Source organism: Myodes glareolus, chromosome 2 (assembly GCF_982192425.1).
Source record: "Myodes glareolus chromosome 2, mMyoGla1.1, whole genome shotgun sequence".
Classification (NCBI taxonomy): Eukaryota; Metazoa; Chordata; class Mammalia; order Rodentia; family Cricetidae; genus Myodes; species Myodes glareolus.
Window position 1 is genome coordinate 40,593,995 of NC_142027.1, and position 22,324 is coordinate 40,616,318.

At 39.4% G+C, this 22,324-nt stretch overlaps 1 protein-coding gene across 2 annotated transcripts in view; it reads left to right on the top strand.

Annotated features, from left to right (window-relative positions):
* The window catches only part of Epha6 (EPH receptor A6), a 917,499-nt gene that overhangs the window by 852,354 nt on the left and 42,821 nt on the right, over positions 1 to 22,324 (top strand). The gene's annotated exons all lie outside the window — the stretch shown is intronic.

The window sequence follows — 22,324 nt, forward strand, 5'->3', positions numbered from 1 at the left end:
TTAGATCATGATGAAGTCGGCATCAACCTGTCAGCGTTCAATTTGGCTTGGAGGTGTGTTATCAATTTCCAGAGCATCTAATATACTCGATTGAACCAACAGGATGGGGGTCACTCCACCACCCAGCAATCATTTTATGTCAACCTATCCCAAAGGTTATGGTGCTGCAAGCTCTCCTCCCAAAGTGCCCCCATCTAACACTCTCCAAAGAAGGCTGCCTACAATCAGTTGACCGAGTATTCAAGCCTCTGCGCACACCTTGACTGCCCTTGGTTTTATTGCTATGGTAGATGAAGATGCTGATTTTTTTAAAGATGAAAACAGAGCATTAAAAGTTAACCAATGGGTCTTTGATTTAGATAACAATAAAGAAATAAGTAGCCTCTCAAGAAAAAAAAAGGTATTCGTGGCACTCATAATTTACAGTACTGGAGACTAAACCCAGGGTTTTTAGCATACTTGCTTAGCACTCAACCACTGAAGTATATACTTAAGACATTCATTTTATTTTATTTTATAAATTATATTATACCATATTTGTTGTATAATGACACATTTGAGACAGGGTCTTACAAAGTTATCTAGGTTGGCCTCAATCTTGAAATTCCCCAACTTCAGCCTCCCTAGTACTGGGTCAGTCTGCAGCCCGCGCTATAGACTGAGTTTGCCTTTAAATGCTGAAAGAAATAACGGCAGTGCTCGAGGAAGTATAACAGTGAATCTCAAAATAATAGCATGGGTAAATACATAAAGTACTTAGCCTTTGTACAGTATTTTTATTCCATTTATTATATTAGATTTTGACTTACCAATAGAATTTTTTAATGTATAAAAGAAAAGACAGGGCTGGCAAGTTTCTCAGCAGGTAAAGGAATTTGATCCCAAGCCTGATGAATGGAGTTCAATTCCTTGAATTCACATGGCATAAGGACAGAACAAACTCCCTACAAAATGTTCTGTGGCCTTCTGTACATGCTGTAGTACATGAGCTCAAGTATACACACACACATACAGAGAGAGAGGGGGGGTATGCATCTGAGAACACACACACACATAAATAAATGTAATTAATAATTTTTTAATTTAAAAAGCACAAGTCTGTTGGTGAAGGCCTAAATCTAAGTATTGTCTCTGTTCCCTGCCAGCCCATTCCATGAGTAATTTTCCTCCTCTTTCCAACCTTTCTTTTCTCAGCCTCAAATGCTGAAACAGTTTCTGTTAAGCATTTCTGAGCTGAGTGGAGGACCTGTTCTTAGTGTCTCTTTGTGTCCACGGGTCCCTCGTTCAATGCTGGGTAGAGTGAGTTTCAGCTGAGTAAGCACCTTTGTGAGGAATTATTATCCAGTGTTTACAAATGAACAGATCGAGGCTCAGCATATCTGCAGGGCCACTGTTAACAGCTAGAAAGCAAAGCATGATGGGAGGTATGAGAAGATGATAAAGTAAACTCTGCTCATCCTGACAGGTTTGGAGTCTGAAAAGGAGCATTAGCTATTCTAGAAGAGCACAGTACACAGTGCACAGTATGCAGTATATAGTAAGGGGCATGTTACAGAAGTAAACACTAAACACTCGGTCTTACTTCAACAGTTGGTTTCAACCCCTTGCTCCATATAGACATTGCAATTTACCTGCACGTTCTAGGATGCAGCCCCTCACTGTCAAGATAAACAATACAGAATGCTTTGCTTCTATTTTGAAATGACGTTTTCCCTTACCAGTCCATTCCGTATCCTATTCAGCACAGAGAACTAATATATAAAAATATGTGAATAATTACTTTTTCAAGTGACCATCATTTGTTCCCACTTTAGAACCACCTTGTTGGAGGAAGGGCACTTGTAGATTTCTGGCTGCTCAGCCCCAAAATAATCACACAGAAACTGTATTAATTAAATTACTGCTTAGCCCATTAGCTCTAGCTTCTTATTGGCTAACTCTTACATATTAATTTAACCCATCTCCATTAATTTGTGTATCGCTCTGTGGCAGTGGGTGAAGTTCCATCCAGCTCCAGTGGGGCTACATGGCTTCTCCCTGACTCCACCTCCTTTCTCCCATCATTCAGCTTAGTTTTTCCTGCCTAGCTCTGTTCTTCCCTGCTCTGTTATAGGCTCAAGACAGTTTCTTTATTAACCAATGTTATTCACAGCATACAGACGGGAATTCCACATCACCACCTTGTTCTTTAATCCATGCAATACCCCTGTAAAGTCATATATGAAAAAGTAAGGAATGGACAAGGAAGGAAATTACTAAATGAGACATAGCACACAAATTTTACAGTCAGAGTTTCCATTTAAGCATTGTGACCCAGAAGCCGGAGCTCTTAGCTTTACGTTCATCTCACAGTATACCAAACGGATAAAGAACACAAAACAGCAAATTACAGGGCAATTCCAAAGTTTACGCAAAAGTTAAAACTTAAAATTTGTCAAGACTGTGAGGCCCGGAAGAATAAACAGTGCTTCACAGAATGGTAAAGAAATGTGTAGAAAACACAAAAATTAATTCTTTTTACATATTCCATCTGCACATTTTTATCACACAAAGATATATAACAACACTCATATAAGCATTTTCCTAAATGAATTTTGTGAAACTCACATGTGACTATAATTCACATCCTGAATTTTCAGAGCTAGCAAAAAGTAACGATTCAGTGATGAATCTTTCAGTCCCATTCCCCTTTTAGGAAGAGCTCAAAGTTCCTGTAGTAATGACGCAGTATTGAGGCACAAAAACAGGCCCTGCTCATGAAAGGAAAATGTAAGTGAAAACAGGAAGATGTAAGGCGAGACCCTTATTTGTGACTGTGTCAGTGAGAGACGAAGGATACGATTGTGTCACTATCTACACATGACCCAAAGCTTGCAAATTTGGTTGTATAAAGACGTCAGGTTTTGTAAGAGTTCATGGGAAGGAGCAAAAAGACAGGATGATGTCATACAATTCTTTTGTGTCTCTGGTTTATGACCTACCAGCATCCTGGAAATAATAGGGTCATTCCTTTGTGCTTCCACATTGGGTGGACTGACAAATTCTGTGACCATACGTGATCCTAGAATGTATGCTCTTCCCTGTGGTTTGTCTTTCAAATAAAACAGCAATAGAACTCACACATTAGAGTCTACAACTTATTGACCTTTTCTGTGTGGCATGGCTCTGGCACCCACAAGCCTAGGGTCTGGTCTGCCTCAAGGGTGACCTGTGGTCCAAGAAGCATATGAGGATGGTAGAAACTGACACTCTTCCTAATATTTGTGTGAATTTTAAGAAGTAAGTCTCTTAGCTCAACTAAATAATATTTAAAGTCAAGGACACTAAAAAACAAGTAAGTCATTTAAGATATAATAGCATCTAAGCGATGAAGCATGAAGAAAATAATACATATATCCACATAATATACATGCACAGTATGAGAGTTTATAATATACAGAGAGAATACATATAATTCCCTTTAAGATCATAAAACACTGTCATAAATATAACCCCATCATAGCCAGTGAATTTTCAGAAATTTCAGAAACTCTAAAAGATCGTTTTCTTGAATTAGTGTTCCACTTATGGTAGAGTAGACTTGCTCAGCCCACTCCATAGAAAAAGAGAGGAAACAGTATAAGAGGGAAGTAGACTGGAAGCAACCTTATATCGGCCCGCTCACCAGCCAGGGGCTAGGCAGCAGGTGGACTGTGATGAAGGTTGAAGCAGACAACAGTTGGTAGCCCAGGAAGGCAAACATTTCACATAGTTTATAGAGTCAAATTGCCAATTATTCCAGTTACCAGATCATTCTGATAAGGCCTATAGACTCTACAGAGTTAGAAAAAGTATCCAAATATGATAAATGAATATAGATTGATCTATAAAAAATAAAAGCAAAATACAAAAAACAAGCAGAAACTAATGGATATGGAAGCCTCATGTGATTGGTTTGTTGTTGAGTGACAAAGCAAGAGCGCTCCCTGACAAGAGGTAGTGTAGGTCCCGAATCCTAGATGCAACCCTTCAATACACTAGTGGTGCTGAGCATCCACCTCTGAACAGTGAGAGAGCCAGGGGAGAGGTGTCAGGTTAAAGGATCAGATGAGTCTTTCCTTCCTTGATTGGAGTGCATTGACAGTTTTATATTCCTTCCAGCAAGAGAAAAAGGGTGTGTTTATTATACCTGATTTTTAAAACATATTTTAGATGAGCAACAAATTCAAATATTCTCTTGTATATTTTGAGAGCTTATGTTAACATATTTCTCTCAAACACAGAATGCATAGAATTTCATTTTAATTACTAAAATCTGAGGTGATCACATTTGCCTTTTCCTAACAGTGTACACCCACCCTCTATTCTTGAACAGTCTAGCTTGATATTTGACATTCACATTCACCTCTGGTCTCTTCCTTCCTCCCCTTCCAGCCTCCTTCAAGTATGAAGCAATCAGTCCCTTAAATTATGGTGGCAGGAATAATGTATAGCTAGATGCTTAGCCACTTCCCCAGGTTTAGAAATTCAGAACCTGATTGAACGTGTTGCCAGGTATCTGCATTCCTAATTTGATGTTCTCAGAAGCGGCCCTTCCTGACAACTGGCAAGACTATCTTGCTCTGACAGTCTGACCCTTACACTCCAATTAAATATAAAAACAGATCTGAATCCTCTTCAGCCCGTCATGGTGTCAAGGCTAGTATAACTCCTCTGTCATGGAAAGCTCTTTAAATCAGCCTGCCAAGGAAATATGATTGTAGTACAGATTTTTAACATTCAGAGATATTCACTCCCCTTTCACTTACAAGGATTTTGAGGGTCAAAGCTATGCATTTTTATTAGATATTTTATTATCTTTCAACCTTTGTGAAGATCAATGTATTAGAATGGAGGGGAAAAAAACGTTTTGCTCCTGCAGCACTAAAGTGAATTGGTGTAAGGGAACTACTAATGAGGATTTTTTTATTACTTATTGGAAGTTCCCAGTTGACAGAGTAGAAGATTGTTATGGAAGAAATGTATATGTTGTTTAAATTCTATAACACTTTGAAAAACTAAGTTTCTGGTCAAACTAGATGAGCTTTTAGAAAAAGGACAGAAGTGTAGAGTTCTGAATTTTCTTTAAAACATAATATTTCCAAGAAGAGCTGTGGCATGTTTTGACCAAAAAAAAAAGTTAAATACTAAGAACTCTGACTTGTAAATCTAACCACAGGGACAAACTTTTAGAGTTGCATTTTTTAATCTATCTCAAATGACTAGACTTCTTAGCAAGTATCTAATGGTAAGGTTGTAGCATTTTCTGTGGTGTAACAAGCCAAGCCCCGAGCTGTCCCCTTTCCTCACTTAATGGCTGTACTTCAGAAGGTGGTAGACTTAGCATTCTGCTTCCAACGTCCATGGGTTGATTGAATCAATTTCTATTCTTTTTTTAAAACATGTAACATCACATAAATCCCATCTTTTAACAAAGAGAAGTCAAAGGATACCTAGGATATTTTTTTAAAACAAGCACCTAAATTTGTTTTAAGAACACAAATTTGATAGGTGTAAGCTGCCTCCTCGTTTTATCGCTAACAGTCATAGTTCAGCTCTTTTCATTACACGGATACCTAAGAGAAACAATTATTTTGACCATTGGACTCATAGGCTATAGTGTGCAGTGTGCTGGCTGAATTGTTCTGAGCATAAAGCAAGGCAAAGAAACATGAGAGGAAACACGGTAGGGTAAAATTCCTCACTCATGGCCATCAAGATGGAGAATGAAGAAAGGAAAGGGTCAAAGCAAGCTATAGTTCCAGTTCCTAAGGATGTGATTCTGCTGCAATACAGAAACAGTGCTAGCAGCTATCGACCAAGGCTTCAGCGCATGATCCTGTAGCAGCCATTTACACCCAGGCCACAACTGACCATATGAACAGTCACAGCCTTAAATGTGAGATGAGTCGTTTCTTTAAATTATAGACATTCCCCCTTCTTAACGCTGGGATTGATAGTGTTGGTATCACAGGTGCACGGATGGAGGAAGCATTGATATCACCGGTACATGGATGGAGATAGTGTTGGTATCTCAGGTGCATGGATAAAGGAAGCTCTGGTATCACAGGTGCGTGATGAAGACAACATTGGTATCATAGGTGCACGGATGTAGAAAGCACTGGTATCACAGGTGTATGGATGGAGACGGCACTGGTATCTCAGGTGCATGGATGTAGCAAGCATTGATATCACAGGTGCATGGATGGAGACAGCATTGTTATCACAGGTACATGAATGTAGGAAGCATGGGTGGAGACAGCACTGGTATCTCTGGTGCATAGATAGAGACAGGCTAATCTCCAGGGCTCATTGGGCAGTAGGCTTAGCCTACTTGACTTCAGACAAGGGAGATACCCTGTCTCGAAAAAGCAAAAGGAGACAAAAAAGAAGGGGAAAATGCTGTAAATAAATTACAATCTTAAAACAAAACAAATAAAAAACCACAAAGCCAATTAAGGTGGGAGCTGAAGAAATGGTTCAGTGGTTAAGAACTCACCACTCTTCTAGAAGATCCTACCTGGAGAGGCCTGTAGCCTCAACTCCAAGGGGATCCTGTGACTCTGACCTCCACCAACACCTGCACTAGTAGGCACATGCACATGGAACAACACACACTCAGACACATAATTTAGTTGGTTTTAAGGTGGACAAGGAACAACAGTCAAGACTGATCTGTCCACCGACACACACATGCACACAGCTCTTCCCCTTTTCTAAGAGATTCTTGGGAAAGGGTGGAACCATTTAGTCCTTATAAAGGAGAAAACTTAAGTTCTGGCTGGAGTCAGGCAGAGAGCATCCTGTCCCCAGGAGGCATTCCCAACAGCTATGCTGTGGTCCAGAGCACTGCCATGAGGTTTCCGCTGGATTCCAAGAAGAAGCACTTTGGGAAGAGTTTGTCAACGATGCAAAGCTGGACCAAAGGATCCTGATTTTCAACAGCTTGCAAATTTCTAACTGATCCTAATTGGGGGTGGCATTGCTCAGAGATATTCCAAAAAAAAAAAAAGGAACTTTTCTGGAATGTGACTTTCAAAAGTAGCTTATCTTATATATTTTTAGTGTTTTAGATTTATTTTACCATTTTTCTACAAGTATATATTTTTTCCTTTCTGAATTCTCAGGGCTTTGTTTTAAGTTCAGTTCTGTTTACCAGAGAGATATGAGAAGAAGGTTAATGCTTTGGAAGGTGTTTACTCGGAACAGTAAACAGACAAGCACAGGAGCAACTGACAAGTCATCCTATAAAGCCCTCCAACAACCCAACTAGAGCATCGCCAGAGGCCCAAGAGAGAAGCAGGAAACATCATCAAATAAATTATCTTGCTTTGTGAGTTCAATGGCAACCGTATCTGCTGATTTTGGTTCACTGAACTGCTGCTGCAATTTGACCTTGAGTCTGCTTGATTAGAGTGTGACACTAAACCCATGTGTCATCCTCTTCCCGGGGCAAATTTGTTGTCAAGAGGAAACTGACAAATTGGACCTATAGAACTTCGTAGATGAAAACACAGGAAAAACAACCATGCTGAGTGAATTTTCTTTCTTTCACCTAGTACTTGTCAATATACAAAAATAAAAATGCAAAACAAAATCTTTAATACAAAATCACCTTAAATTGTGAAGAGATATTTTTGTATCATAACAATATTAATTTTAGATACCTGTATGAAAGTTTTCGAGTCAAATTAGCAGGACCTTGGCAGTATGGTGGCTAAGCGTATGCGTCAAACTGAATGACCCTAAGCATACCCAGATAGTAGGTAAAACGCTGTTTCTGGATGTGAGGATATATTACCAAAATAAATTAGCATTCAGCCAATTAAATTAGAAAGATTTATCCTCACTGAAGTGAGCAGTCACCATTCAGTCTGTATAAGAACTGGGTAGAACAAAACAGTGAAGAAGGTTGAATTATGCCTTGGCACATCTATCATCTTCTGTTCTCCAACATCAGAGCTCCTAGCTCTTGGGTGTTTAGACCTGAAGCAACATTGGCTTCTCCCTAAGCTTTAGCCCTCCATCCATCCTCAGGCCTTTAGCTTCTCCCTTTGAGTTATACCTTGGGCTCTTCTGATTCTCAGTGCCTCTACTCAGCCTGAAATATGCCACTGGCTTCCCTCATTTTTCATGGTGCTGGTGACCTCAGCATGGAACTCCATGGCCCAATCACATAAGTGCTTCTCTATAGCAAACCTCCTCTTACATGTCAATACAACTTCTTGTTGATTTTCTTTGTCCTGGAGACTTACTCGGAAATATAAACACGATGTATAAACAATTGATGGTTCTACTGTATGTATATAACTTGAGATATACTTCTGTATATAAATAGTGGCTCTTAAAAGAGCATTTTCCAAACTTAATACCCAATTTTGGACTCTTGTGTTTAGATTGTGTTTACCAAAATAACTGTCACCACACTCTTCTCTGTAAAATGGATACTATCTATTGTGAACATTAGGTAAGCCTTTAATATGTAAAGATATGATGTCATGGGATGGCTGTAGAATTATGAAATAACATAACCAGCTTCTTAAACATGCCAAAGTTTTCCTATTTCTATTCATCCCCTCCATTCCTAATCTGCAGTCAAAATAATCTCAAAAATACCAAAATCAAGTAAAAAACTTGATTCATCACCCCTATGAATAAAACCTTTTAATGGTATACTATTGACCTAAAATGTGGTTCAAGTTCTTCTTAGAATGACTTAGGAAGTCCTTGCTGACCTCCCCCACCTGCTTGTCATCTCCATTCACTTTTCTCACATTATTTTTTCCAGTTACACTCCACTTAGTTCAGCAACTCTAGCTGCATCATGCTTTCTTCTCTCTCTTCCTGAACACATCCCTTCTTTACCCACAATTCATTTATAATCTAATTTTACATACAGTCCTTATTATCTCATTCTCACCATCTCTTGGAAGCTCTCACTCATTCAGTCTCCACAATCATTGTGCCTTTTGTAGTCCATAGCACATTCTATAATATGTCGTTCATTACCCATTAGAGAAGTGCACCATTGCTTCTTGCTGCATCTTTGCATTCATTTAACTAATATTAATTTAGCAGCTATTATGACCAGGCTTGTTTTTAAGTGATAGAAGATGTCAAAGTACCAAGCTAACAACTTCTCTGCCTGAACACACAATTAGTAGATGTTTCACAAACACAGTGAAAGGTAACAGGAGAACAGAGAATCAGAACAAAAAGAATGAACAAGAAAAAGAATACAGAGGAGAATGGGAAGTATGGAGAGACACTCAACACAAAGAAGGGCTTCACAGCAGAAGCAATATGTGCAATCGGCAAGAAAAGTAGGAGTTTGAATAGAAAGATGGAGGCCAGAGTATCTCTTCAAAGAAGACAGAAAATTCAAAAGAACAGCAGGGTGGAACAACACTGTGTGTCCAACAAGTTTCAGTTCTTCCGAAATTCCTCCTGCTTAGAATCCAAAAAAGAAAGTCCAGGCTTAACCTGAGACTTCAACATCTTGGTTAGCCTAAGAAAGGACCTGAGATATCTGGACTGTTAAAAAAAAAAAATCTCATATCTGGATGGGATTTCTTTTATTTGAAGCTATCCTTTGCCTTTGGCTTTTGATAACATTTAAAGACGATAAAAACTCTTCCTTGCTTCATTCTGCTCACAGGCAAGTACACCCAGATCCTGTCATGTGATGCCATTCAGCACTCCAGCAGTGTCCTCTGGAGCCATCTGCTGTCCATGAGAACAAGGCTTCAGAGCCCAAATGATACACTTAAACCAGAGCAAAACAAGTTGGAGGCTCATTTTGAGAAGCATTGCTTTCCCAAAATGTATTCGCTGGGAAAATCTGCTGTACAATGGTGAATATTTTATGCAAGTAAAATTAGGCCTTCCAACCTTCTCGGCATGACGCATGATTGCACACACGTACCACAGGTGACTCTGCCAGAATTGGAGCAATATCATTTTTTTCATTAGACGTTTAGTCAAAAGGTCAAAAAGAAGATTTAAAGTCCCTGGTATCCCTTTATATTTTTAAAAAGTTGATTATTTATACCACATTTTACCACAGGATGCCCATCTCTAAGCCACAAGAAATAAAAGTAGGATGAAAACAAAGAAATAAAGAAAACCAAATGGCGTATAATTTTTTTTCACATAGAAATAGCAGCACAGACAACCAAAATAGTAAAATTCAGTTTCTGGGAAAGCATTTCAAATGAAGAGAGCATCCTGCAATCCAGGTGCTTACTATTCCAAATGATGAGTCAAGTTGCTGGTCTCTCTTCAAGCCATCTCTTCCCTCCTTGGACACTTGGTGCCATCTCTTTGAGCTTGCTACTTCTCTGAAGAGACAGCCTGACCTTGCTCTATAATCAGTTTCCTACTTTTCTTCCCAACTCCACAGATCAGTTCTGTTGCAATACCCTCTTCCCTCCCCCACAGTCATACAAACTGCTCATCCCTCCTCTTTTGTTGTTCAGTGAAGTTGGCAGAGACTCTGGTGCTATTACTACTTGCGTACATTCACATCTCTCTTACCTTAACATGATCTCACTAGAGAAATCTTGGTGTTGTTAGTACTTGCATACATCCACACCTATCTTAACATGATCTCACTAGAGGAATGCCTTCTTTGTAACTCTCACTTGGCATGAGAAATGTGTTCAAAGCTGGACTGGAACTGAATGAGCACGTGATCTAACCAGATTCTCTGAATGTGGCCGGATTCCCTGGATGTGGCGGGCCCGGAGTCTTTCTGAAAAGCCATTGACAATGACACTGGGACTTGTTTCCTCTGCATATACTGGATTTTTGGGATCCAGTCTGTTTGGATACTCACCTTCCTGGTCCTGGAGGGAGGGGGGAGGAACTTGAACTTCCCACAGGGCAGGAAACCCTGACTACTCTTAGGGATGGAGAGGGAGGAGGAGAGGGAGTGGGGGAAGTGGGAGGGTGTTGGGAGGAGGGGCGGAAATGGAAACTTTTATAATTTAATAAACTTTAAAAAAAAATAAAAAAAATATTTGATCAAAGAAACACTAGGAGAATGAATGAATGAATGAATGAATGCCACCAATGACCTTTGGTGCTTCCATTGGTGTTGCACTTTATAAACTGAAAGTTCAGACCTGAAAATGTCCCCCTTCTCCTTTTCTTATAACCAGCCAAGTATATCGTGATTAAGTTAACGCTGAAAAGTAAATGTTTTCGTTTTGCACCATCTACCTTACTTATCCCATCCAGTTTCCATCTTTGTGCAGACACCTGATTGGCATAGGCCCGGTGGCCTTGAGCCTGTAGACTCAAAGGATCTTTGTGCCTCTACCTCCCATGTGGTTGTGACTGTAGACACATAACCATACACAGTTTGGATAGGAACTGTTTGAGCCTCAAACAGTTGTGTGCAACTGAAATTGTAGGAAGTGAAATAGTGAGTGCAGGGGACACTGTTGAGTTGTACACAGAAAATGTGTGCTTTCCAGTGTCAGTCATGTGTTACGTCATCTCTGAGGTCTCAGGCTATGCTATTTTATGAACTCAGAGCTATCAACTGTTTGCATGTGCTAAGACAGGCTTAATTTTTTTATGACTAAGTGCTTTTTATTTTCAAGTCAATTTAGCCCTCTGTAGACGGGTGGGTAGGAGACAGAGAAGGCTGGGGTAGGGAGTAAACGGGTGAAGTTGGGGTAGAGTAAGAGAACTAGGTATATTAGTTATAAATGATTCAGACTTGAAGGATCCTGATTGGCTTTACATAACAAAAAAGGTTAAAAGGAAAACTTAGAGTAATGGAATAAACACAGCAGTAGATGTTCTCAATGCTGCACCTAATGATTATAAACTGTCCTCACTTTTTTCTTTTCCTTTCTTTCTTCTTTCCTTCCTTTCTTTCTTCCTTCCTTCCTTCCTTTCTTTATTTATTGGTTTTTTTGAGACAGGGTTTCTCTGTGTAGCTTTGGTCACTGTCCTGGAACTCGCTCTTGTAGACCAGACTGGCCCTGAACTAACAGAGATTTCCCTGCCTCTGCCTCCCAAGTGCTGAGATTAAAGGCATGTGCCACCAATGCCCAGTCTGTCCTCAGTTTTTAAACACATTAAAAATTCTGGCATTTTTAGAAATCCTCTCAACTAATGACTACCTCTAAAATAATGTCAGCTGTATCAAATTTTTTTTTTTATATCCAGACATTTAAGTTTTGGATTCCATGGGTTGTGAGTTCCTATCTAGTTCTCACAGAATACTGTTTTTTAAGTCCCAAGGAAGCTGAACTCTGTGTGCTCAGCATTCTGAGCAGCTGGACCTAAACTGATAGCTTCCAAAGATTCCATCCTGCTATCTCCTCTCTCCTCAGTTCACCCTGTCTCACAATGGATAATCTGAGGTCACAGCCTCACTCTGAACTGATGCATCAAAACACCACAGTCGAGACCTTGCTTCTACAATATACTCAAAGCACCAGGCCCTCTCAAGACACTCTGTGTAAAGTGCCTGTGGACATAAGAGGAAACAACCCAGTTCAGCAAGAGTCTTTTCTGTCTGCGTTGCGTTAGACAGGAGGGAAGGCTACTCCCTCTGTCTTAACTCGCTGTAGAATTACACTTATTAATGAATTACAGCATATTAGTCCTTCACAGAGTTACAAGACCACCCGGTCCAAAGCCACCAACTTATAGTAGCACCTATCATCTGTCCAGAGGCAGAACAAATTAGTGACAAAAGGGGACTGCAAAGCCAGGTAGCCAACTGGCTTCACAGCTGCCTTCCCTCCACCCCATCGATTTCTCCAGAGTGCGCTAGGATTTACAACCCTGCACCCCTTCCCCTTAGAGACCTATGTACCTCAATAGCCTTTTTGAAATTTTATTTCAAACAGGACTTGCAAATAATACTAGAATAAATACAGATTTGCCTCACTTTTTCCAGTTTATTATTCTAATAGCAGGATCTAAACGCTTTCCAAAAATAACATGAATATTCCAACCATGAATAGAGATGGATGGGAGATGGGCTAACAGAGAAACAGAACTAGCAAATGTGGATATGCAAATAATTGTAACATGATTAATACCCTAAGGTATTAAATTTCTCAATCTCAATGGTAGCTAATCACCTCAAATAACTAATCTTTCACTTTATAATTTATGTGGTACATTTTGAGCCATCACTTCTGTGCTGGTTTCCTCAGATTTACCACATAGACCACAGGTCTTTAAAACTTCATTAAGAAGATGTCATTGCCTAGTCTTCTACAAAGAGGAAGGAGGGCAGAAAGAGAGGAGAGAGAGAGAGAGAGAGAGAGAGAGAGAGAGAGAGAGAGAGAGAGAAAGAGGAGGAGAGGAGAGAACAGGAGAGGAGAGGACAGGACAGGAGAGGAGAGGACTGGAGAGGAGAGGAGAGAAAAGGAGAGGACAGGAGAGGAGGCCAATAAGAAAAAGTGCTGTCCAGAACAAACTGAGGAGAGTTCTTTAATTCTTACTTTACCACCTATCTTGCTGAGATTTTATCATACAATGTATTTGTAAAGCAATAATGAGTGATGAGGTATTATAAAAAAAAAAAAAACTTGCCCATGCCGTGAACAGTTTTGAAGTTTTCTGTGCTGAGATGCAATGGCAATCCTCATAATGACAACTGTGTTCAATTCTCCGTATTACAGTAACATTGTGTCCTGTATTGTCTACTACCATAGAAGAGAAAACTTAATTTAACACTTGTCTTGCAGAACCGTGTTATCCACTGAATGATGTAGCACCTATGTTCTCATTGAAATAGAGTACTGGGAAATAGATGGCAATGGATTACTTTCCAGTGCAACTTCGAAGGAAGTAGGCTAAGTTCTGGTTCTTAGAACTTTGAATGATGTGATGAGCACTGTTTTATTAAAAGAAACAAAAATTTTCCATTCACTAGCTACTTATTGCATTTAGACAATGAATGAAAATGTGGTGCAATCCCAGGTCTGTAGCATGAGAATGAAACGAGAAAACTCTCCATGCTTAAAAATTGTTTTAACAAGTAGAAAGGAAAGCTGATGATTTGACTCTTTGTGTTTATCTGAAGTCATTCTAATCTGTCTCTATTCTTCATGAGAAATGCATTTTAACGAAGTTTTCAAAGTATGTAATTATTTATTTCATCATCAGAGGGAGAAGGTGACCTAGTGTTAGAGTGAAGGACAGCAGGAACTGACAATATTCCTGGGTGAGAGGGAAGAATGGAACCCTAGAGAATCCATTCCAGCTCACCCCTCCATTCCCCATCCCACCCCTCCATTCCCCACCCCACCCCTCCACTCCCCACCCCACCCCTCCATTCTCTACCCCACCCCTCCACTCCCCACCCCACCCCTCCACTCCCCACCCCACCCCTCCACTCCCCATCCCACCCCTCCACTCCCCACCCCACCCCTCCACTCTCTACCCCACCCCTCCCTTTTTCTTACTCCACCAGTCTACAGAGGGCTAAATTCACTTGAAAACAAGAACCTCTTAGTCAAGAAAAAATTAATCCTGTCTTAGCACAAGGCCAAACAATTGATAGGTCTGAGTTCATAAAATAGCATACTATGAGACCTCAAACATGATCATAACAAAGCTCCTTGACATAAATACTAGAAGTCTGACACAAACGAAAAGTATTTCCATAGATTGGTTTTACACAAGGCTGTTTTTGTAGCATAAAGCAATACTGTTTGCCATAGGTTTCTGCAGTATTTATCTCATTAAATATTTTTTTGCCTTCCTTGTCTCTTTTCTGTTGCTGTGACACTATATCAAAAACTAGGTAATTATAAAAAAAAAACAACAAAGGTTTATTTCTTACAGTTCAAGAGCCAGGGAACTCCAAGGTTGAAGAGTCTGTGTCTGGTAATGTCATCTTGAGCCACAGAACAGGAGGGAGCATGTGTAAACTTTCCTGTACTAGACAGGGAAAGGATAGAAGTGGGAGAAGCCAAATGCGTCCCAGGGATAACAAACCTACCCCATGCTAATAGCATTAATCCACTCATGAAGGAAGTGTGATCACAACCAAATCACCTTTTAAATTACTCTACCATCACTAGATAAGAGTTTAGTTCTCAACTTAGAAATTTTGGAGAACAAACTCAAGTAACGGAGGTTATTAAGAACGAATGACTTCTGAAAACTTAGACAGTCTATCTAATTAGTTGTCACTAAAACCAAGAGAGGGTGGGCAGGGAAAATGAGGCTAAATAAAGTGTATCAAAACAGAGAGAAGAAATTGGATCTGTATTTTTATGGCACAGTAGGATAATTATTAGTTAAAACAATCTACTGCATATTTCACAAAGACTTGAAGAGTGTAAATTCTCAATAATACAAATGGTCAGTATTTGAAAGAGACAGAAGCATTTATTTGAGTTGGTTGTTACGTAATATATACGTGGTGAATTATCATAATACGTACTTCATAAAACACACACCTATTATGTCTCAATAAAAAACCAATAATATTTTAATACCATATCAAAAAGAGTCTTTGCTTAGAGCAGTATGTCTTAGTCTGACATCTGTGAATCAAATTATTTTTATGCAGAATTGTCTTAATGTAAACAGATATATTTTGGTGACATTGTGAAAGAAAATGTTGAGGAGCTTGCCCAGGGTCCCACAAAGAGAAGCATTAGGGAAGGGGAAGGAGTGTGTCCATTCATTGTCAGCAGGTTAAACTACAAGGAGGAGTCTATCCACTCAGTATTCAAACACAGATGCTATTCTTCGGTAATAGAATTTTACTTGTGACATTGTAAGATGGGTAAGGAATATCCTCGGACTTAAGGAAGCATTTTTAGGACAATGTCAAGATTTTAGGCATAGGATCTAGTTATCTACATTTTCTCAAATTGACCAAAACAAGGCTAACTATGGAATTATTGAAAATGGATCAGATTTTGTCAATTAGCAGAACTGTCTTGGTGTCTTGAGATCTGTGTAGGCACGTATGCACATGTATGTGCTCTGTGATGTGTATATGTATGTGTGCACACACGTGCATTTTTCTGGTGATCATATTTAGGACCTGTATATATTAAGCCAATATTCTACTACTGAACTACATTCTCAACCCTTAGATTTTTTTATTCAATTAAAATGTGATTATATAATTTCTCCTCCACTTCTCTACCTCCTGCTCCTCCCAAGTCCAAACCTCCTCAAATTTATAACCTCTTCTTCTTTAACTATTGTCATTACATACACATATAAATGAATCATCAGATAAACATAACCCCTTGAGCCTGTTCAGTGTTGCTTGTGTGTTTCTAGGGTTGACAACTCATCATTTATTGAATAATTATTCAACGAGTTCATCCCAGTGATGAATTGTTTGTAGGTCTTTATTCAGTGGTGGGAACCAAAAACATTTCCTATATCTACTTTAGGACATCAACTGTTGCTGGAGTTGTTTGGTTTTGTTTAGACAGCCCTGCTATGGCAATTGCATGGGTACAGCTTCCCTGTCATAGCTCCAAGGCACAAACATTCACAGCAGCCTTCCTAGTCATCTGGCTCTTACAATCATTCTGCCCCTCTTCCATGACATCCCCTTAGCTGTGAGTGCAGGAGTAGTGTTGTGTATGTATCAGTTGAGGAAGGGCATCCCACAGCTGTTATTCTGCAATTTGACTAGTTCTTTATCTATACTGCTCTCCATCTCTGGCAAAGAGAAGCTAATTTGACATGGGATGTGACCTACACTTATCTATGGATATATATGAGTAAGTCTTTAGAATGAAGTTAGGACTGGTTTAGGACAGTGATTGTAAAAGGTCATCTTTTAAGAATCGCGGCCTCACTAGCCCTGTGTAGTTGCCTCTTAGTTCAAACTGACCTTGAACCCATTATATCACCTAGACTGATCTCAAACTAGTGAACCTCCTTCTCTTTCCCAAATGCTACTAACAGTGGTACGCCCCACACTGACTGTGCCTCTGGCTTTTACAAGCTTTATTGAAGCAGGTCACACTCAGCCAGGCAGTGGTGATGCACACATTTAATTCCAGCTCTTGGGAAGCAGAGGTAGGCAGATCTCTGTGAGTTCTTGCCCAGTCTCATCTGTAAAGTGAGTTCCAGGACAGGAATAAAGACAGTACTGTTACATAGAGAAAAACCTGTCTCAAAAAACTACTCACACATTCATGCACACACACATGCACGCACACACACACATACACAAACACACAAAGTAAGCCATGACTGAGCCTAGATGCTGTGAAAAGTGACTTCAAGTGCTCTATAAAGAATTATGGTAGCATGTAATTTTGCTCAGATCCACCCAAGCTCCTCTCTCCTGTCCACTGGTTCCTTTCTTCCTAAACAATCCCTTCTACTTTTAAATGTCAAAGACAAATAGACAAATGTTAGGTAGATGGATAGATAGATAGATAGATAGATAGATAGATAGATAGATAGATAGATAGATAGGTAGGTAGGTAGATAGATAGATAGATAGATAGATAGATAGATAGATAGATAGATAGATAGATAGATAGATAGAGTCCATAGACAGGAGAAAATGTGTAGCAGCAGGCTACTTGTTCTTCCTGGCGGCCTGGTTAGCTTACCCAAAATAATCACACAGAAACTGTATTAATTAAATCACTGCTTGGCCCATTAGCTCTAACTTCTTATTGACTAACTTTTACATATTAATTTAACCCATTTCTATTAATCTGTTTATCACCACGAGGTCATGGCCTACCAGCAAAGTTTCAGCAAGTCTATCTCCACTGGCAGTTCCATAGCATCTCCCTGATCCTGCCTTTCTCCTCCCATGCATTAGCCCAAGCCAATTCTTTATTCATTAACCAATAAAAGCAACACAGTAGACAGAAGGACCTTCCATACCAAAAATATGATGTTACACTTTCTGAATCTATTTTAGATTGCTTAACATGATGATATACAATTTTATCCATTTTCTTGCAAATAACACAATTTTGCTCTTCATTATTGAATCAAGTCCCATGTTGTACTAGTGCCATATTTCATTTGTCTGCTGATGGATGGGAACCTGGGCAGATTCTATAACTGGGCTATTATGAATAGTTCTCCAATAAGCACAGATATAAAAGAATCTCTGTGGTACAATAACTTAGATTCCTCCAGATATATAAGTACAACTACTATAGTACATTACATGGTAGCTCATTTTAGTTCATTTGCTAATTTGTTTTTTGTACTGATTTCCATAGAGACTGAATTTCTTTCCCACCAGAACTGAATAAAGGTCCCTTTCCTATCTCTCTCATCTTGCCTGGCATTTGTTGCTTAGTTTCTTGATAATAGCCTTTCTGACTGTGATGGGATAGAGCCTCCTTGTAATTTTGATTATCCTTTTCCTCATAGCTAAAGATGCTAAAAAAAATTTCTATGTATTTACTGGGTGTTTGTTTATCCCATAACTCTATCTCTTAAAGTTTTAGGGTTTCATAAATAGGCTCTGTAAAAAAAGAAAAACCTCCAAAGAGCTTATTGTCCATTCAAAACCTTTTTCTTTGGGCTAAATATCAAATGCAGAGAATGAGAAATAGAGAATTTTTCAAATGTCTTTGCTTTCTCTGGATCATTTCTTTTGTTAGATTTTAGTATTAATTAAAGTAAAATCTTCTTAATTTTACTACCTATCTATTGACGGGCCTGCTCATTAGAGACAATAGGGTTACATTCTAAAATTTACATGTGAAATAGATCTGCAATACAGCTGCATTGTGGGGTGCTGGGTATGCAGGGATATACAAGTATGCAGAGTTCCTCATTCTGTTTCAGTACTTTCATATCTGCAACCCACTACCTATTTGAAAGGTAACAAGCCTTGAATATAATTTGGAAAACAGAGTAAAAGCTTTGCTATCCCAAGTTTCAGTAGCATAAATGTCTCAGACTTCCTGTTCTTCCTTTGTTCCCTAGCGATTAAGCTTGCTGCTATGTAAGAGAGGAATTACTAATGAAAGCGCTTCAGAATCCCAGTTAGTCCCTTTGATTAGCATCTTTTCTTCTAACATATGGTGAAACAACGAGCAATGATTGTGGTTTCAAATCTAAAGAATTATACTATTTGTTCATTCCTGGAACCTGAAGCAAGCATCTGGTGGTTAGAGCTTCCAGAAATAACAGAAAGAAATGGAAGAAGACAAAAAGCACCTAAGCGCTCAAGGGTGAAAGCATGCAGATGAGATTAAGCCACAGCTTAAGTTAGTCCTAAAGGAACGGAAGCCAGGGAGGTGGCTCCGTGGAACTCAGAGGACCTGAGTTCCAATGCCCAGGTGCACATAAAGCTGAGTCGGCAGCAGGGATCTGTGATCCAAGCACACCTACAATGAGATGGGAGATGGAGAGAGGAGCAACCTCAGAAGCTTGGGGCCAGTAAACTGGCTGCACATGGCCAACGATAAAGAGAACCAGCCTTTAACACCTTAGAAGGCAAGAGCTGATACCTGAGGCTGTTCTCTGACCTCCACATGGGTGTTCCATACATGTGCTACGGCACATGTGGACCCTGCTATGCGCACACACAAGCATGCACACGCATATGCAATACACATGAATTTTCCTTTATGAATTCTACTTTCTTTTATGGAGGAAACAGAAACCATGCCCTAGGCTTAAGTGTCTCTTCCTTTTTGCCTAATCTTACAACTAGAAATAATCTATATTTACCATTCCTCATCAGGAAAAAAATACGCTTTGACTGTTTCCTTATCTCTATCACATGTGAGCTCAGAAGCATCCCAGTTTCTACTTTCCACCCACTATTAGATTCATGCATTTTCTTTCTTAAAATTATATTTTCTACATTAAACGTCTGTCCCATTTTTTTCACGTTTTATTTTAGGATTATTCTGGCTCACACTTTCCATTTCCAGACAACACTGGGCAAAGAATTTCAAATAAAGACGTGCTGTTTGTTTTGTGATGGTATTCATTTGAACAAGTATTGAATGAGGTTCATTTCTTTTTTAAAATTGGGGTAGTGTAATAGTTAGTCTGCTGGAGTTGCCATGAGAAAACACCACCAAATGGGTGTCCTAAACACCAGAAATTTTTCCTTTGTAATTCTTGAGTCCAATAACAAGGTGTCAGCAATTCTTCTGGAAGCTTCTCTGGCTCCCAGACAGCTGGCTGCTTCCAGAGGGTGTCCTCACATGGCCTGCCTTCCCTCTGTGCCTGCAGATTCTTTGCTATCTCTTCATCCTCCTGTGGGGACACCAGTCATCCTAAGTTACACCTTTATGACTTGATTTAACCTGAGTTACCTTTTCTTTAAAACTCACTTAAGACAGTCACCCTGTGAGCTGTGGCTTCAGCTCGCGAATTTGGAGTAAAAGCACTTCACAACAGGTAGCAATGCAGCTTGTCAAATGTTTTTTTTTAATATCTTCCCTTTGGGAAGAGAAGAAAATCTCAAGAAAGAGAGTGACCGAAGTCATATTTACACGTGAAAGTTGTTTGAAATACAAATCTATAGCTTATATGAATCCTTGGGATAAGGATATCATTTACGAGTCAATAGATTGATAAAGTCACCAGCATTAGCTGCTGCTTGGCACTACCACACAGAACACATTTGGACTTATCAAAGGCAGAGACACGTAGGTGGCACAGGCTTCCTTGGGACATCACTTAATGGTCAATGACAGCATTTACAGCATTTTATTTTTAGTGCATTTAACTACGGTTTGCCTCATGCAGCAAATCAAAATATATAATCTACATTTCAATTACAGTTGAAGAAGGGTGATTGATTTATTTGTATATGATAAGTGTCAGTCTTGATAGTTGGGACATACTTTTCAAAAAAAGGATGAGTATATATACTTCATAGAGTATATATACTGTAAAAAATATTATTTGCTATTTACCTAGAATTCCAATTTAACTGTAGGTTCTGTAGGGTTTATTGTATGGTTGGTTGTTTTTCTGGCAAGTTTACGTTAAAGACTGAATCTTTTAGGGGTATGAAGTGTGTGGGTGTGGATGTTCTGGGTGGGTGGGTGGAGAGGGGTTCGTCAGTTATGAATGTTTGCTGCTCTGCCAGAGGACCAAAGTTCAATTCACAGCATCCATTTCTGGTCGCTCACAACCATCTGTAACTCCAGCTATGAGGTACCGGAAAGCCTCAGCTGTCCTCAGCAGTCACCCTCACACACATGGCACACACAGAAAACACACACACATACACACACAAAAACAGAGAAAATAAGAATGACTCCCTCTCTCCTGCCCCCATACCCAGTTAGACTGCTTTCACTAACTTCATAAATGTGATTTCCTGGTCTTTATTCGATGATTTTTAAGAGATCTCTGCCCTAAAGCACAGAAACCCAGACCTAGGGCTCCTGTCTAAGCTACTACATTATATCACATTAAATATTAAAATTAGTTATGTACCCAACATTCCAGCTGAAGTATTTATGCCTCTCTGGCAATATTCCACCATGCTGTCTGTATGATTGCACTGGTAGACATCAGATACTACGGGTATCAATTGTTCCTCTCTGAAAACTAGCTGCTCACTCACTTGTAAAACCAGAGGATCGGATTCAAAGTGTTTTTCCCAAGGGTCCTAACAATTCCTCTCCGGGCTTCTCTGAAATGAGGGTTTCACTAATTCTCCCATTTACCTTATGAAGTCTAAATTGTTTCTATTTCAAATTAATCCTTTTTCTCTTGAAGTTTATAGTGCTTCGATTGTTAAATAATTAAAGATTATAGTACTCAGAAATTTCACCTCTAAAAGATAAGTTTGCCAACCCTAAATTCATCAAGGGTGAAAGAAAGTACACAGATTGTTTTTTCCTCCGCTCCTCCTCCACAGTCCCCTTAACAGAGTTTTCCTACAGATCGCCGAGCTCAGATGCTGTGCGCATGAAAGTGCTGAGGATGTTGAAACAATCCCACCGTGGCGGGTCCTGACTGATAGAAATAATTTTGCTGGGAACTGAAGCCATCTCCCGGGTTTGAGCCAGACAGCTTCTGGTTCTCTACCGCCATCTAGTGGCGACATGGTCACACACAGCTGCACAACGTGGTAGTTCTGAGCTGAGATTTTAAAATATTGCTATAAATCAAATGGATGAATTGTTTTATTCTTGTCACCACAGTAAAGGGGGATTTACAGAGTGTTTCCGCAGATAATATGTGATAAATGTTAATAAAAGTTAAATATGACACAACGACAGACGTTAGCATTTAAACGGTATAAATGTGTGCGATTTAATCCCTTTATGATGTTCAGATGTGAACTTGAGCGATGAAGGAAATAATGCAATGTACTCTAACGTGTGAA